At 42.8% G+C, this 17,258-nt stretch overlaps 1 protein-coding gene across 1 annotated transcript in view; it reads right to left on the reverse strand.

The window, feature by feature from the left end:
• Positions 1–17,258, reverse strand: part of HPSE2 (heparanase 2 (inactive)) — a 709,452-nt gene that overhangs the window by 229,026 nt on the left and 463,168 nt on the right. The window lies entirely within an intron of this gene.

Genomic DNA, 17,258 nt, shown 5'->3' on the forward strand with positions numbered 1-17,258 from the left:
CTTTTAGAACAGTGCTTGGCACATAGTAAGTGCTTAACAAATACCACAATTATTATTATTATTATTGTTACAGACCATTCATTCATTCAATCATTCATTCAATCATATTTATTGAGCACTTATTGTGAGCAGAGCACTGTACTAAGCGCTTGGGAAGTACAAGTTGGCAATATATAAAGACGGTCCCTACCCAACAGTGAGTGCTTACTGTGTGCAGAGCACTGTACTAAGCACTTGGGAAGTACAAGTTGTAAAGCCCTACTGAGAGCTCACCTTCTCCAGGAGGCCTTCCCAGACTGAGCCCCCTACTTCCTCTCCCCTTCCTCCCCCCTCCCCATCCCCCCACCTTACGTCCTTCCTGGGGGGCCACAGCACCTGTATATATGTATATATGTTTGTACATATTTATTACTCTATTTATTCATTTATTTTACTTGTACATATTTATTCTATGTATTTTATTTTTTAAATATGTTTTGTTTTGTTGTCTGTCTCCCCCTTCTAGACTGCGAGCCCACTGTTGGGTAGGGACCGTCTCTATATGTCACCAACTTGCACTTCCCAAGAACTTAGTACAGTGTTCTGCACACAATAAGTGCTCAATAAATACGATTGAATGAATGAATGAATATGGGGCTCACAGTTTTCATCCCCATTTTAAAGGTGAGGTAACAGATGCATAGACAAGTAAAGTGACTTATCTAAGGTCACATAGCGGGCAGCAGTCAGAGCTGGTATTAAAACCCAGGTTGTTCTGGCTGCCAGGCCCATGCTCAGTCCACTAAATTACTCTGCTTCTCACTTAAATCATCCCAGTTCGAATGCTGGTTACATCTCCAGAGAAGCAGCGTGGCTCAGTGGAAAGAGCCCGGGCTTTGGAGTCAGAGGTCATAGGTTCAAATCCTGGCTCTGCCAATTGTCAGCTGTGTGACTTTGGGTAAGTCACTTCACTTCTCTGTACCTCATTTACCTCATCTGTAAAATGGGGGTGAAGACTGTGAGACCCCCGTGGGAAAACCTGATCACCTTGTAACCTCCCCAGTTCTTAGAACAATGCTTTGCACATAGTAGGTGCATAATAAATGCCATTATTATTATTGCAACATCCTCATCCTCCCTGTAGCTGAAACCCATAACCTTGGTGTCATCCTCAACTGCTCATTTTCCTTCAACTCTCACACCCATTCCACAGTTACATTCTTTCCATTCTCCTTCAGAAAGATTTAAGGTTGACCCTTTCCCCGTCTACACTAAATCAACTGTTAATTCTTTGTCATTCTTCTCAAACCTTTCACGCATCCATCCCTTCTTCTCCACCCCAGCAGCCACCACCCTGGTTAAAGCACAGTTATATTAAAGAAAAAGTCCTTACTGTTGTCTTCAAGACTTTCCAAAATTAGCTACTTATTTTATATATCAGTTCTCCTCCCCTCCTCCCCACTCTGCTCTCTTCACTCCTCTCAAGCCCTCTTCCTAAATGCACCCCATTCTTGAATCACCTATCACTAATCCCTTGTTCATGCAGTCTTCCCAACCTGGAACTCCATTCCCCTCAAACTGCACCAGACTTTAATTCTCTCCACCCTAAAATCCCTCTTAAAATTCCTTCTCCAACAAGAATTACCAGATTAATTTACCACATCCTGAGTTATACCAACCCATCCTGAGTTATACCAACCCAACCACCATCTCTAGCACTTAATCTTTCATTCAATAGTATTTATTGAGTGCTTATTGTGGGCAGAGCATTGTACTAAGTGCATGGGAAAGTACAATATTCATTCATTCAATCGCATTTATTGAGCACTTACTTTGTGCAGAGCACTGTACTAAGCGCTTGGAAAGTACAAGTCGGCAACATATAGAGACGGTCCCTACCCAACAACGAGCTCACAGTCTAGAAGGGGGAGACAAGCAACAAAACAAAACGTGTAGACAATACCTCAATAAAGAGAGGCAATCCCTGTCCACAATGAGCTCACAGTCACATAAGTGCTAGGGACAAGTATATATATGATTGAACATTCAATTCACTTATTTTAATTGCATAGCTTGTAAGTCCTTTTAAATATGTATACTTTGCTAGAGTACAAGCTCCTTGCAGGCAGGGACCATGTCTGATGCTCCTGTTATATCTTCCCAAGCACAGACCATGGTATTTGTTAAGCATTTACTATGTGGCAGACACTGTACTAAGCACCAGAAAAGATACAAGGTAATCATGTTGGACACAGTTCCTATCCCAGATAGAGTTCATGATTTTAATCCTCATTTTACAGATGAGGCAACTGAGGCACAGGGAAGTGAAGATACTTGTTCAAGGTCACACAGCAGAAAAGTGGTGAAGTTGGGATTAGAATTCAGGTTCTTCTGGGTCCCGGGCCTGTACTCTATCCATTAGGCTATGCTGCTACTACTACTATTACTACCATCATTACTGCTATTACAACAACAATAAAGCAGCGTGGCTCAGTGGAAAGAGCATGGGCTTTGGAGTCAGAGGTCATGGGTTCAAATTGTGGCTCCACCAATTGTCAACTGTGTGACTTTGGGCAAGTCACTTAGCTTCTCTGGGCCTCAGTTCCCTCATCTGTAAAATAGGGATGAAGACTGTGAGCCCCCTGTGGGACAACCTCATCACCTTGTATCCTCCCCAGCACTTAGAACAGTGCTTTGCTCATAGTAAGCACTTAATAAATACCATTATTATTATTATTACTACTACTACCACTACTACTACTACTACTACTACTACTACTACTACTATCACTACTCCTCTTCTTAGTATTATTACTACAAATTTCTTAAAAATCTCCTGAGATGGGGATGCCACAATCTGCAATTAAAATTCATTACAGGTCTAGCAATGCGGAGTGGCAGGAAATTCTTCCTGATATTGAACTCAAATTCCAAATCCTGCCATTAAGCCCCATTCCTATTATGCTGCCCTGATTGGAGATGGAAAACAATTTCGCTCCACAACCCATCATCGCAGCAATATATCACAAATTATGGTGCAAACACTACCCTCTGCTCTCTGGTAGATGAGGACTTTGCTTCTGAAGTTTTGTTTCCTTCTCTCTTTGCTTCGTGCTTCGCCATCAAATCATGAATCAAAATGTTGAACTTTTCACATATAAATGGTGGGTCAACTGTGCCTGAGTAGTAGTATTTTTTAAAAAGGGGTCATCTCTGATATATCTTAGAAGAAGAAAACAGCTGTTAGACTACTTCCTTTCCTTTGGTGCAACGTCCTTGAAGAGGGGGTACAGGAAGGAACTTTTCAGCCAAAGCAATGTATTATTCTCACCACTGGAGTGAAGAAATCCACTCCAGATGGCCTGTAGTTAAAATAGCACCTACTTTCCACCACTATCATCATTATCAGTTAATATTTATTGAGTGCCCAGTGAGTGCAAGGCTCCATACTAGGTTCTAATAGACCCCAAAGGGTTATCTGTCTCCCTTGAAATTGTTTGAAGCCTTCTTCCTCATAACAGAAGATCAAGGCTCTTGCCAACAAAAGGAAATCAGAACCTCACCTTTGATCCCCTCTCTTGCCGCTTAAACTAGATGGTCTTCTGAGGCTCTTTTAAATGAAAACGTTGGCCTGACTTCAGTTTCTGAATTAAAACTATCATCATTTCTTCCTTTCCCAAACCTTGCTTCTCCCTTAACAGCCCAGTCCAGGTTGAAGAGAGTTAAGACTATTGTCTCAGAACGGAAATTCTCTGAGCCTTCCCTTCTGCTTCTAAGGCCTTCACAGGCAGATCTACCCATTCCCCTAGGCAAGCTTGTGCTCTCCAAATCTTTATCCTTTTTTTTTTTTTTAATTTCGAGAGCCAAGAAGGGCGGTCACACGGGTCTCTTTGGCTACTTTATGTTCCATGAGCATTAAGCAATGTTCAGCGTGTCCTATGAATAAACTGCTGTGAGATAATCAACTACAATCTATTCCAACAGTTAAAAAAGATGAGTCCAGGAGGAAGGACAGGACGTTTGTGAATATCTTCCCCCAGACCTTCCCACAGTCAACAGGGGACAATCCTTCTCGTAGGGCACGATCTAGACACTCACTCTCGTCTGCTCACAAGTCTTGGATTGCATGGGATAGAGGGGCGGTGATGAAACAGAGGTGACTCCTTCTAACAGTGTCCAGGAATCCCACATCAGTTTAAGTAATAGGTTATTCTAAAAATAAACTAGATCTTCCTTTCTAGAAAATCTACATTACTGGCAATTTGCCTCATACGTAAAAGAGACATCAGCAGATATAGTTTATCCTATTAAATTATCCTTCGCAGTCTTAGTGGCTTCAAACCCACTCTTTGAGAGGCAACATTTGCATCAGAACCAATTTGGCAAAATTCCCACCATGCCTCCGTATCCAACCATTTTTATTTGTGCGATTCATGATGAAGATAATATTTATTCAGCACTTATTATGTTCTAAGCCATAAGCTAAGTGCTGGGATAGATGGAAGATATCCCATAGGACAAAGTCCCTGTTCCTCATTAGGCTCACAGTCAAAGAGAATAGGTATCTTAGTCCTATTTTACAGATGAAGAAACTGAAGCACAGAGAAGTTAAGTGACTTGTTCCAGGTCACACTGGGATTAGGACCTAGTTCTCCCAATTCCCTGTCTTGCACTCTTTCCAGTTGGCTTCCCGTTATCATGGGGGTGATTAGCCCATATGACCTAATCATGAACAAACAGCAATGAAAGGAAATGTTCTATATCGATTTAGGCAGAATCGTGACAGCTGCTTCAGAATCTGGCAAACAGACTGTCACCGGAACTTTCCAAGCATGGAAGGATAGCAGTTCTGTTAGGTGGTAAAATGTCACCATGGGTTTGGAGAGCAAAATGGTTAATGAGTTAATTTTTTATGGTACTTGTTTACTTGCATACTATGTGCCAGGCACTGAACTGCTCAGCGAATAAACCCAACACAGACTCATAGTTACTGACACTGTGTGTTGCCTTCCAAATACATCTCTGCCCCTGCTCTCTCCCCCTCCCTCCAGGCTCGCATCTCCTCCTGCCTTCAGGACATCTCCATCTGGATGTCTGCCCGCCACCTAAAGCTCAACATGTCGAAGACTGAACTCCTTGTTTTCCCTCCCAAACCTTGCCCTCTCCCTGACTTTCCTATCTCTGTTGACGGCACTACCATCCTTCCTGTCTCACAAACCCGCAACCTTGGTGTCATCCTCGACTCCGCTCCCTCATTCACCCCTCACATCCAAGCCATCACCAAAACCTGCCGGTCTCAGCTCCGCAAGATTGCCAAGATCCGCCCTTTCCTCTCCATCCATACCGCTACCCTGCTCGTTCAAGCTCTCATCCTATCCCGTCTGGACTACTGCATCAGCCTTCTCTCTGATCTCCCATCCTCACGTCTCGCTCCACTTCAATCCATACTTCATGCTGCTGCCCGGATTATCTTTGTCCAGAAACGCTCTGGGCATATCACTCCCTCCTCAGAAATCTCCAGTGGCTACTAATCAATCTGCTCATCAGGCAGAAACTCCTCACCCTGGGCTTCAAGGCTGTCCATCCCCTCGCCCCCTCCTACCTCACCTCCCTTCTCTCCTTCTACAGCCCAGCCCGCACCCTCCGCTCCTCTGCCGCTAATCTCCTCACCGTACCTCGTTCTCGCCTGTCCCGCCATCGACCCCCGGCCCACGTCATCCCCCGGGCCTGGAATGCCCTCCCTCTGCCCATCCGCCAAGCTAGCTCTCTTCCTCCCTTCAAGGCCCTATTGAGAGCTCACCTCCTCCAGGAGGCCTTCCCAGACTGAGCCCCTTTCTTCCTCTCCCCCTCGTCCCCCCTCCATCCCCCCCTTCTTACCTCCTTCCCTTCCCCACAGCACCTGTATATATGTATATATGTTTGTACATATTTATTACTCTATTTATTTATTTATTTATTTTACTTGTACATATCTATTCTATTTATTTTATTTTGTTAGTATGTTTGGTTTTGTTCTCTGTCTTCACCTTTTAGACTGTGAGCCCACTGTTGGGTAGGGACTGTCTCTATATGTTGCCAATTTGTACTTCCCAAGCACTTAGTACAGTGCTCTGCACATAGTAAGCACTCAATAAATACGATTGATGATGATGATGATGAAATAAGAGAAAGACACCATGGATGTCCTCAAGGTCCCAACAGTTGCATCAGATAGATGATATTGTCATGCCGCAGTTGGATTTGAAAGATGTACAGTCCCACTGCAGCCATGCAAGGGGCTAAGTACCAGATCACCCACTGGTTTATAAATTACAATTATAAAAAACCTGAGCTCTTAATACAAATAATGCATCAGAAAGTGGATTCAAAACACCATAAAAGACCCAGATCAACCTACTGGGGAATAAAGAAAGCTGCAAGACTTTTTTTTAACAATATGACAAGTATCCATATTGGACCAAGAAACTCCTAGTTTCAAGAACTGAATTCAGAGCAAAGAGATTCTTCTCCAAAATACCCAATAAACTAATCACTCATATTTATTGACTGCTTACTGAGTGCAGAGCACTGTACTAAGTACTTGGGCGAACATAATACAATAGAGTTCGTAAATGCTATCCCTGCCCACAAAGACACTCAAGGTTGTAGAAATAACGATGGCATTTGTTCAGCGTTTATTATGTGCAGAGCACTGTTCTAAGTGCTGTAGGGGGATACAAGGTGATCAGGTGGGGCTCAGTCTTAACCCCCATTTTACAGATGAGGTAACTGAGGCCCAGAGAAGTTAAGTGACTTACCCAAGGTCACACAGCTGACAATTGGTAGAGCCAGGATTTGAACCGATGACCTCTGACTCCCAAGCCCGGGCTCTTTCCATTGAGCCATGCTGCTTCCACCAAGGATGGTTTGAGGAAATGACTCATTTAAAAAACCATTTGCATCACAGCAAAAAGGGCGTCAGTAAGACCTTGGAGCTCCTTATTATTCCAACAGAGTAGACCTTCTGTCCCAGGTCAAGTAGATCAATCACGTTAAGAAACACTCTTGACCAGTAGTGAGGTGCCAAAGCAGAAGACATATGATGATCGCCACCAACTCAGGATTTTCACTCATAGCTAAAGAAACTATTCAACCCCATCCACATTACGAGAACACTGGAGACTATAAATGGAGACACCCTCTTTGCAGAGAAGAAAGGAATCTTGCATGGGTGGCAAAAATACAACATTAATCTTCAGAAAAGTCTTCTGTTGAGGAAAAGGTCCTTGGAAGCAGAGAAAACCAGCCACAATATGAAGGCAAGACTTCAATTTCTGAGAAAGACATTGCTATAGTTATAGCCTAAGAAAAAATGGTGAAGCATCTGAATCTGATGGCATTCCTTTGAAACCTTCAAGGAAAGAGAGTCCTAAAAATCAAACTGAATAAGCTCTTCTTCAACATATGGAATGTTGGAGAAATGCCACAGATCTCCAAAGATACCTTCACCTCACAATCTTCAAGGAGAAAGAGGAGAGAGAGTGACCTGTGGAAACTGCCCATATATCACACTATGTCTGTCCCTTGCCAGCAAGAATCTAGAAAGAACCCTTCTGATCAGGCTACTGAAGAAGAGTCGATCACATACTATTTAATGAAGACAGTATTTATGAAGTAATTATTGTGTGCCAAGAACTTGGGTAGATGTAAGAAAATCACATCGGATGAGACATCTGTCAAAATAATAATAGCAATTATGGTGCTTATTAAACACTTACTATGTGCCAAGCACTGTTCTTAGTGCTGGGGTAGATACAAGATAATCAGGCTGGACAAAGATAGTGTCCCACATGGGGCTCTCAGTCTTAATCACCATTTTACAGATGAGGGAACCGAGGCATAGAGAAGCAGCATGGCTCAGTGGAAAGAGCACGGGCTTGGGAGTCAGAGGTCATGAGTTCTAACTGCGGTTCCGCCAATTGTCAGCTGTGTGACTTTGGGCAAGTCACTTAACTTCTCTGTGCCTCAGTTACCTCATCTGGAAAATGGAGATTAAAATTGGGAGCCCCACATGGGACAACCTGATTACCTTACATCTACCCTAGCATTCAGAAGAGTGCTCAGCACATAGTAAGCAGTTAACAAATACTATTATTATTATTATTATTATTATTATTATTATTAGCACAGTAAATGCTCAGTAAATATGATAGCTTGCTCTGTGCTATATGACAGATAAAGGAAAAACGCAGGGAGTAATGCAGGCATCTCTAAACTGTTTTTAGATATTAGAAAATCCATCAACATGTGATATCATCAAGTGGCCTGGGCTTTGGGAATGGTTAGGCCCATTTGGGCCACCTTGGAATATTCATTCCCCAAGATCTACGGTGGGATGGTTGGTTGAATCAGAATCGGAGGTGCTGCACCTGATCCTTTTCCCATCATGTCAGGGCAAACCCACTAGACAATAAGCTCCTTGAGAGCAGGGATCATGTTTGCCAACTCTCTTAAATTATACTCTTCTAAGCACTTAGTATAGTACTCTACACCCCATAAACACTCATTAAATAGCACTGATTGATTGCTTGCTGTCCAGTACTATACAACCCATTCTGTCACCATGTTTGAGAATGTGATCAGGAGCCTGGAGATTGGATTTGAGTATTCTAGGCTCCAGGAAACTGTCCCAATTGGACATGCAAGGAGCTTCATCCCAAATCCTTGAAATAGTCACTCAGCAACTGCTGTATGCTGAGGTTTCTGAACACTGGAAGACAAATAGAAGATTATGAATTGCTTCATAGAGTTTGCATCATCCTGGGGATTGAATATGTCAGAAGAAAACTGAGTTCTGTAACATTCTACAGGACAAAGATTTTCTTTAACCCCACAGAACATAAAGTTATCACTGAAATGGTATGCTCGCCAATGACGCTCTGCTAAATAGATAGAAGACAGAATCAAGAAGATGACCACTGCTTTCAGGAGATTGAAAGATAGAATTGTGCGACAGGATATCCAACTTCAGACCAAATTGCAATCTATAATGCTGTAGAGATGCCCAGTCTTCTGTAGGTCTTTCATAGACGCAATGCCCAGAATCTAGGGTGGTTTTGCCAGCGTCACCTGTGACCTACTCAACATCAAGGAACAAGTTCGAATCATCCACCATGAAGTCCTGGAAAGAAGTCAATCTATAAGCATAGAAGTCATGAGCTTGGGAATCAGAGGACCTGAGTTCTACTCCCAGTTCCACTATGAGCCTGCTGTGTGACCTTGGGCAAGTCACTTTGCTTCTCTGTGCCTCAGTTTCCTCATCTACAAAATGAAGAATAAATGCCTGTTCTCCTTCTTACTCAGAATGTGAGCAACATGTGTGACAGGAACTGTGTAAGATATGATTATCTATTACCTAACCCAGGGCTTAGTACAATGCTCGGCACAAAGTAATTGCTTAACAATTACCACAGTTATTATTATTACCCAAGAAGGGGCACATGAGGGGAATGGGTAATCATAAGATGCCCAAACAGTTGCAGTGTGTTGAATGGAAATGAGACAACTGAAAGGATAGAAGGACAAAGGAAACCACATAAGGTTTCAGTAAAGAGCAGCCTAAGAAAATGTGATGTCATAGCTGGAGGTTGGCATCCTCCTTGGATAGACAGACCAGCATGGTGGACTGTAATACAGGTGTAGGGAGTTTTGGGGGCTGGTGCTTCATGAGTATCTGGAGACAAATAGGCTAAAGTCAAACCATCACCAAGTTCTGCAAAGAACAAAGACAACAACACAATGGTGATAACCATTGTAACTGCTCAAACTGGGTAGGATGAGGGCAGGGGAGAGAGAGTTGAAAGACAATGCATTTTGTCAAAGTAGAAAGACAGCTTATCTCATCTTCATGGAGAAAAGGGTTTTTAGTGGAAGGAGGAACAGTTTCTGCTCTATGATGATGATGACATTTATTAAGTGCTTACTATGTGCAAAGCACTGTTCTAAGTGCTGGGGAGATTACAAGGTAATTGGGTTGTCCCACATGGGGCTCACAGTCTTAATCCCCATTTTACAGATGAGGTAACTGAAGCACAGAGAAGTTAAGTGACTTGCCCAAAGTCACACACCTGACAATTGGCGGAGCTGGGATTTGAACCCATGAACTCTGACTCCAAAGCCCGGGCTCTTTCCACTGAGCCACGCTGCTCAATAGTGCTCAATAACTGAAATGGTAATAAATGTTATTTTACCGGTGCAATACTGTACCCTAGTTACATTATCAGCCAAATTAATTGTTTTATTGAACCCTGCATGCCAATTACTCCATTGTATTTATGGAGTGCTTATTGGATGCAGTACCCTGTACTCAGGTCTTGTGAGAGTACAATATAGCAGACTTGGCAGACACATTATCTGCCCACAAGGAGCTTACATTCTGGAGGGAAAAAATGGCACTTATTATGTGCCATCCACTGCTCTAAGCGCTGGGGTAGAATCAAGATGATCAGTTTGGATACAATCGCTATCTCACACAGGATTCATAATCTAAGTCAGAGGGAGTGGAATTTAATCTCCAGTTTACAGAGAACAAAATTAAGGCACAGCGAAATTAAGTGACTTCCCAGTCACATAGCAGACAAGTGGCAGAACTGGGATTAGAACCCAAGTCCTGTTACTCCAAGGCCCGTGCTCTTTCCACTAGACCACACTGCTTCCCACAAACATATGCCCTTCCCTGCCCTGCCATCTACTTACTTGTCTCCTAATCTCCACTTCAGAAGGAAGTGGAGACATACAAACACATTTGCCCAATCCAAATCAATTGGGATTCCAATTATACAGGCAGTAATCACAAATCTTGAGGCTAAAGAAACAGTGCAACGGCACTTTAGTAAACTCTCATCTGGATGGGTCTCCGGGGAACCTTAATCCTTTCAGAATAGTTTATCTTCATTTAGCTTAGGAACACATACAAATATACTTTTAAAAATGCAACCAATAGTTTGTTATTGTGATGTTTGTTAAAAGACTTGGCTGCACAAATATTTGGGCCCCTTAACCATGGAGGCTTACAGTGAGATCTCTGGGGTCATTTGTACTGACACTAAGTAAACTGTGCCTCAAAAACGAGTGATGTGGCTGGCTGCAGCCACTGAAAAGTCCGTTTTGGCTACTGAATCCCAGGATTGCCTCTTCCACAATGTCCTGTACAAAGATGCAGTGATTCCCTCTGACCAACGGATGTCTTAGTGCAGTCAGCTGGGTGATGCTCCTTAGATGCAACTGTGGCTATTCTTTAGTTCAGGGAGACTACTCCCTGGGCAAGACTGGACTATCAGTCAATCAAATAATCGCATTGAAAGAGCACCTACTGCTTGCTAAGCACTTAGCGAGTGGCTGGGGCAATATTTATTTATATTAATGCCTGTCTCCCCCTCTAGCCTGAAAGGTAATTGTGGGCAGGGAATGTGTCTACTTTTATATTGTCCTCTCCCAAGTGTTTAGTTCAGTGCTCTGAACCCAGTAAGCGCTCAGTAAATACCATTAACCATTAGAGAAGCAGCGTGGCTCAGTGGAAAGAGTACGGGTTTTGGAGTCAGGGGTCATGGGTTCAAATCCCGGCTCAGGATTTGTGACTTTGGGCAAGTCACTTAACTTCTCTGTGCCTCAGTTCCCTCATCTGTAAAATGGGGATTAATGGGGATTAAGACTGTGAGCCCCACGTGGGACAACCTGATCACCTTGTATCCCTTAGAATAGCGCTTAGAACAGTGCTCAGTGCTTAGAACAGTGCTCTGCACGTAGTAAGTGCTTAACAAATGCCATCATTATTATCCCCCCAGTGCTTAGAACAATCATTCATTCAATAGTATTTATTGAGCGCTTACTGTGTGCAGAGCACTGTACTAAGCACTTGGGAAGTACAAGTTGGCAACATATAGAGACGGTCCCTACTCAACAGGCTCACAGTCTAGAACAGTGCTTTGCACATAGTAAGCACTTAACAAATGTCATCATTATTATTATTATTATTAACTGACTGACTGTAGCCAGCCTTGAGTATAGACTTTATTCTATACTCCATATAGTATGGAGTACTATATTATTCCATACATTACCTTCCCTCAGGGAGTTTAGAATTGTCTGCCCCTTCAGAGGAGGCCAGGCAGCTGATTCCTTTAGGCTCCTTGGTGGGGCTTTCAAGTCTTGAGACATTTAAAAGGCAGAGTTTCCAAATACAGAGAAACCTCAAATACAGATAAATGGTGTATGTCTACAGAATACTGCGATACCTAGAATCCCTCACTTTTTTATGATATCCAGGATCCCTCACTTTGTTACGATACCTAGAATTCCTTGCTCTGCTTTCTGCTCATGCGCCATATATTTCTAACTGCGCCACACTTATGTAGGCCATAGATAAGCCTTTGGCAAGCGGCCACCTTTGTCCATTTCTGTATAAAACCCACCCCACACCTGTTGCGGTGTGGATGCTCCAAAGATGTCCCGTGGAAGGGGGCTGTCCTTGCACCAGGACCTCGACCAGCCGCCGCGAGATTAAAGGTGATATGAACCCCATTGCAAAGGCTCCTCTCTCTTTCTTCAGTCTCACCGAATCCAGAATGAATCTGCTTGGAGCTAAGCTCCTGCGTTACATATGGTAAGAACTGAAGCCCAGTATTTATGAAAAGCGAGGAGTCCAAAATTGAATAAGCCAGGTATACCTGAGCAAAGCAGGAAGCAGTTCAGGAAATTCAATCGGTCTATTTTATCTGACATAACGAGATATCCCACTTGAGGCCGGTTGGTCAGGGAGTTCAGGCTTCTCTCCCGCCCCCACAGTCCTAGTTGTGATGGTGGTGGGCATGGAGGTGGTTATCACATGTGCAGGGTACAGCAGGGGTTGAGGGAGCTCAGTTGCAGGGAGGAGGAGGCGGTTGGCTAGCCTCCTCCTTCTCCTCCTCTTCAGCGGCCATTGCCACCCTCGCCACCATGTTGTATTGATGGGAGTTTCCAACCCAGTCAGGACCATCCATTCAAAGACAGTTCTAGACTGATCATTCAGCTTGGGGTTGCTGACAAAACCAGTTCTACTTCTGCCCAGTGCCTTTGGATAAAATAGACCATCATGGACAGGGGCACTCAAGGCATTGATCAGTCAGTCAATTGTATTTATTGAGTGCCTACTGTGTGCAGAGCTCTGTACTAAGCACTTGGGAGAATACAATATTACAATAAACAGACACATCCCCTGCCCACAATAAGCTTACAAGTCTAGAGGAGGACGACAGGCATTAATATAAATAAACTATAGGTAGGTACATAAGTACTGTGGGGCTGGGAGTGGGGGATGAATAAAGACAGTGAGTCAGGGTGACACAGAAAGGAGTGGGAGAAGAGGAAAGGAATGTCTAGTCAGGGAAGGCCTTTTGGAGGAGTTATGCTTCCAATAAGGCTTTGAAGGTAGGGAAGAGTATTTGTCGGATAATGCTGGAAGGGCCGCAATAGAAGATGAGAGAAGACTGTGATGGCCATGGCCATGGTGGGTATTGTATGTTCCCTTCTGTCCTTTCTCCCTCTCTTTGCCCCTCTGTCCTTTTCTCTCTCCTCCTTCCCTCTACACGTGTTCCTTATTAGGCCTCATCACTAACTCACTTAAGGTAACTTTCACTGGTCACTCTAATTTTACTGTTTCTTTTCTAAAGTCCACAAATGGGAAATACATGTACAAATACATTTATACATAGTACTGGATTTAATTAAAAATGAAATGGTTTAAGTACAGCTACAATAAACTATAGACAGTATTCTAGACTGTAAGCTCGTTTGCAGGGAATGTGTCTGTTATAGCGTTATATTGTATTCTCCCAAGCAGTTAGTACAGTAGTATGTACAAGTAAGCATTCAATAAATACATCTGACTGCTAAACATCACTTTAATCTTAATCTGTAATACAGGAATACCCCATGATACACGAGTATCCCATGATACAATAGGCTACACTCCTTTAAAATAACATGGAATCATAAATGGTATGGCATGTTATATTTTCTTATACACTGACATGTTACAAATGAGGATCCATTCCAGAACCTCTGGGAAAGCAATATAAAATTCCCTTATGTTCTTTATACTAGAAGGATTGAAATCAGTAAACTATCATTTGATCTTTATTGAAGTAATTCAAAGTATAACCTACTATTAAATAAATGAATTGTAATTGGATTAGAAACCTTTCCAAGAAGCTGGAGAAATACAAATTTGTTCTGTTGACTGAGGTAGTGATTTTTCCATTTCAGTGAGAAACGTGTCCAATTTAAATGGACCTGGTAGCTAGGGAAAAGCTTTTAAACTCCTCTGCACCTCTTTGAACCTCTCTCTCTATTAGGATCTTGGTCACTGATTCTATTTAGAAATCCATTCTGCTTTCTTGAAAACTCATGCGAGATTTTTAATCCTACAGTTTTAGCAGGTGGTAGAAACAACACAACTACTTCTTCACCTATTTCCACATCTTACAATGATGCATTGGATTATTGAAATTCCGTGAGTGCCTCATGGGATGATAATTCTCTGAATGAGATGAGATTAACCCATTGATGTCTCCATCACCCATTGTAAAATTACCATGCTTTTCCAGGTCTAAACTTCTTGATTTATCTGCTCAGCAGTGTCTCCTATGGCCCCCAAATCTGAAACAAACTTTGGGCAGAACTTCCTCCTAAATATATTCATTTTTGAATATGTGAACATATGAATCCCTTAATGTCAGCTCAACAGGGGAAGGAGGCACAATGGTAGCAATAACAATTAATAGTTGTGGTATTTGATAAGCACCTATTATGTGGCAAGCAGAGTTTTAAGTGCTGGGGTAGATACAAGTTAATCAGGTTGGTCACAGTCCCACTTCCTCATGGGGCTCAGTCTTAATCCCCATTTTACAGATGAGGTAACTGAGGCAAGGAGAGGTTAAGTGACTTGCCCAAGGTCATATAGCAGACAAGTGGCAAAGTCGGGATTAGAACTCATATCCTCTGACTCTGAAGACTGTGCTCTGGCCACCAGGCCATGCTACTTCTCGAAAATATTATTGGTCCTTAGGCGAATGTGTTGCTCTGGGAATTGGGAGACCTGAGTTCTAATCTTGGTTCTGCCTGCTGGCACCATGACTTCAGTGGTGAAAATTTCTGACCAGAGAACTACCTTGGACTGTCTGCGAGGTGGACAGGACGAGCAGGAATCTGGAGATATGACTGGCAAACATGCATAGCATAGACTATATGCCACAGATGCCGAGAAAAACCACCAAGTGGTTAATGGATCTGCTGCCTTCTGTCGTCATTGTGTTGCAGTCACTTTGCCCATAAATAGGTCCAGGATGTATTAAGAATTGCCAAGCACTTACTATGTTCCCAGCACTGTACTAAGTGCTGGGGAAGATACAAGATAATCGGGTCCCACTGGGGTCTCACAGTCTAAGTAGGAGGGAGAACAGGTGTCTACACATCTACTCTACACATCTACTCTGGGAGGCCTTCCCAGACTGAGCCCCTTCCTTCCTCACCCCCTCGTCCCCCTCTCCATCCCCCCTTCTTACCTCCTTCCCTTCCCCACAGCACCTGTATATATGTATATATGTTTGTACATATTTATTACTCTATTTATTTATTTATTTATTTATTTTACTTGTACATATCTATCCTATTTATTTTATTTTGTTAGTATGTTTGGTTTTGTTCTCTGTCTCCCCCTTTTAGACTGTGAGCCCACTGTTGGGTAGGGACTGTCTCTATATGTTGCCAATTTGTACTTCCCAAGCACTTAGTACAGTGCTCTGCACATAGTAAGCACTCAATAAATATGATTGATGATGATGATGATCTACTGGGTGACCTGGGGCAAAACACTTAACTTCTCTATGCCTCAGTTCCTTCATCCGCATAATGGGGATATCTGTTCTCTCCTACTTAGACTGTGAGCCTCAGGTGGGACCTGAGGACCTGGGTTCTAATACTGACCCTGCCACTTGTCTGCTGAGTGACGTTGTGCAAGTCACTTCACTACTCTGTGCCTCAGTTTCTTATTTGTAAAATGAAAATTAAATAACTGTTCTCCCTCCTACTTAGAGGATGAACCCCATGTGGGAGCTGGGATTAGAATCCAGGCCCTCTGACTCTCAGGCACATGCTTTCCTCAAGAGACCTCACTGCTCCTTAGAAGACTGCAAGTAGTAAAAATAAATATTTTATTCAGGCCAGAGTATGCAGCAGTTTACACTGCTGTGCAAATGAGCCTTTAGGTTTTTTTTACTTATAAAGACTGGGTCTAAAATGTTAATACAATCATTATAGTCTCCAGGGGTACTTAAAAATAAAACACCATCTTATTTCCTGCTTCTGAAAGATTATTCATTACAACTGGCCGTTCCTAGGTTACGGGGCTCCATTTTCAACTGTTTTTCATTTTCATTTTCAACTGTTCTGAAGTTAAGACGATTTCTCCACAGCAAGGGAGATGTGCAGCTAATGAATTCACAGTGGTGGCTAAAGACTGAAGACAGGGATACCCAAGAGATTTTTATTTTCCACGTTTTACTGATTAGTGGGACAGTCAGTCTTTTCCGATTCAACAAGAACAATAATAATGCAGAAGGATCCAGGGGAAAGAAGGAAGGGAGTCAGAAGAATAGTAGGTAGGGTACCAAGATATGCAGGCAGAAGTTCCCGTTGGAGAGCAAGCTCTGCATAGTGTTTCTGGCAGCGTAAGCAGATTTATCAATCATTCAATCAAGCCAATCAATGGTATTTATTGAGCACTTACAGTGTGTAGTACATTGCACTAAGCATTTGGGAGACTACAATACAATAAAGTAGACATGATCCCTGCCTTCAAGGAGCATACAATCTAGTCAGGAGAGAGACATTAAAATTACAGATAGGGGAAGCAGCAGAACATAAGCATAGGAGCCAATAGTGCTGTGGGACTGAGATAGAGTATCAGTGTGCCTAAAGGTGGTTTGGTGATGAGGTGGGGAGAGAATCAATCAACAAGCTCTTCACTTGTTTTTGTTCTATACTATTAGTTCATGGAGATGTGGAGCAATCAGTCACTATAGTCCAAAAGAATCTTTCCCAGTTTTGAAGAAGGCTGCTAAACTAATCCTCAACCCACCTTTCTTCAAACTGTGGAATTCTATTTCTTTAAGATTCCTTAATAAGTCCTATTTTCCAACCCCTTAATCATATGGCTACTCTCCGCTCCTCTGCCGCTAATCTCCTCACCGTGCCTCGTTCTCGCC

This window comes from Tachyglossus aculeatus, chromosome 3 (assembly GCF_015852505.1).
Source record: "Tachyglossus aculeatus isolate mTacAcu1 chromosome 3, mTacAcu1.pri, whole genome shotgun sequence".
Lineage (NCBI taxonomy): Eukaryota > Metazoa > Chordata > Mammalia > Monotremata > Tachyglossidae > Tachyglossus > Tachyglossus aculeatus.